The sequence below is a fragment of the Bos mutus genome, chromosome 3 (genome assembly GCF_027580195.1).
Source record: "Bos mutus isolate GX-2022 chromosome 3, NWIPB_WYAK_1.1, whole genome shotgun sequence".
Lineage (NCBI taxonomy): Eukaryota > Metazoa > Chordata > Mammalia > Artiodactyla > Bovidae > Bos > Bos mutus.
Genome location: NC_091619.1, coordinates 3,146,656 through 3,148,358, shown reverse-complemented (window position 1 = coordinate 3,148,358; position 1,703 = coordinate 3,146,656).

Here is a 1,703-nt window from a genome sequence, read left to right as displayed (position 1 = left end):
TGGATTCTGGCTGTGTCTGGGGGGAACCCACTGTGGGGAAGGGAGGGATGTGGGGGAAGTATGGGCACTGGCTCCAGGGAAGAGGGTTTTGAGATGGAAGGTCACAAGTGTCCCCCCATCTTTGACTTCCTTCCCATTCTTTTTCTCACTTGTTTAGGTGAGGGGTTGAGAAGGGACAGGCCTTCCCTGCTGCCTTCAGGTTAAGAGTCATGATGACAGGATATGTGGGTAGCGTCCAGAAGAAGGGGGGCCCTCACCTAGCTGGGCCCTTCCCACAACCAGAACGGCTGTCAGTCACTGCAGGAAGGTGGGGCTGGCCGTCCCCCGAGTCCTGAGTCCTGACAAGTGTCTGGGTTGGAGGCGTCTCCCACAGGCTTGATGCCAGGTGGCTTCTGTTGGAGCTGGCCAGACCAGCTTGGGGGTTGGGGTTGCAGTGGTGGGGGTCTGGTGAACAGGGGCATGAGTGAGCTGGAAGGAGTTGGTGATGACTGGAGGGAGGAAGCCTTGTTGATCAGACACATGGGAGCTGCATGTTCTCGAGAGCTTAGCAGCATCTTCTGGATGGGTGGCCTTGGACCACAATTGTCAAATTTTGGGGTTGGGTTGTCCTGACTCCTACCCCTGACCTGGGCAAGAATGTTCCACCTGTAGTTTCCAACCCCACGGCCTTCCCATCAGATCTGGCATCTCCCCCGAGGCCCTGGGCCGGCCCTCCCCACTTCAGCTCCCACCCCCACCAGCCAGCCTGGCCTCCATTGTCCCTCTCCCCACTTTTACTACCATTTATCTTTGTTTCCTGAGGCGGGAGAAAGCCGCAGCATTGTGCCTGGGGGTGACAGAATGTGCAGTGGGTAGATAACCAGAGACCTTCCATTCTCCTTCCTCCCACCCCACTGCGGCTCCCTCTGCCAAGAAGCACCTACTGTGTGCCAGGCCCCAGGCCACTGCTGTGCATTAGCCATTAGCTCAGGGACTCTCTGCCTTATCCAAGCCCCAGCCATGGGTGAGACAGTATTTGCTTGCCTGCTGCACTCCCTTGGGTTGTGGCAGATAAGATAGGCTGCCGCCTCTGTGCGAATTCCCAGGGAGTTAGCTCTCACTCAAGCCCATTATCTCCCAGTTATCTCCCATTCAGGAAGGCTTTGTGGAATGCCAGTAAGGAAGAGTGATGTCATTGCAGAGACAACATTGAATTCACTGATGTTTAAACTGAAAAACCGTTTGTACTCTTCTCTGATTTAACTATTAATAGCTACAAATTTGGAGAAGGAAATGGCACCCACTCCAGCGTTCTTGCCTGGAGAATCCTAGGGATGGGGGAGCCTGGTGGGCTGCCGTCTATGGGGTTGCACAGAGTCAGACACGACTGAAGCGACTTAGCAGCAGCAGCAGCAGCAGCTACAAATTATTGGCCACCAGCCTCAGGACTTTCTGGGACCAGCACACCACAGAGCCAAGACTGAGAACCACTGTGTTCTCCCAGCAGATTCCCATGATAGTCCATAAAGTGGATATTACTGTATTCCTTCATTTTGTTCCCAGATGAACACACTGGATCTCAGGACAGGAAACTTGCCCAAGACCACATAAGGAGTTAGTGGAGGGACTAGGGTTTTGAGGGCTTCCCTGGTGGTTCAGTAGTAAAGAATCCATCTGCCAATGCAGGAGATTCAAGAGACACAGTTTCGATCCCTGGTTCTGGA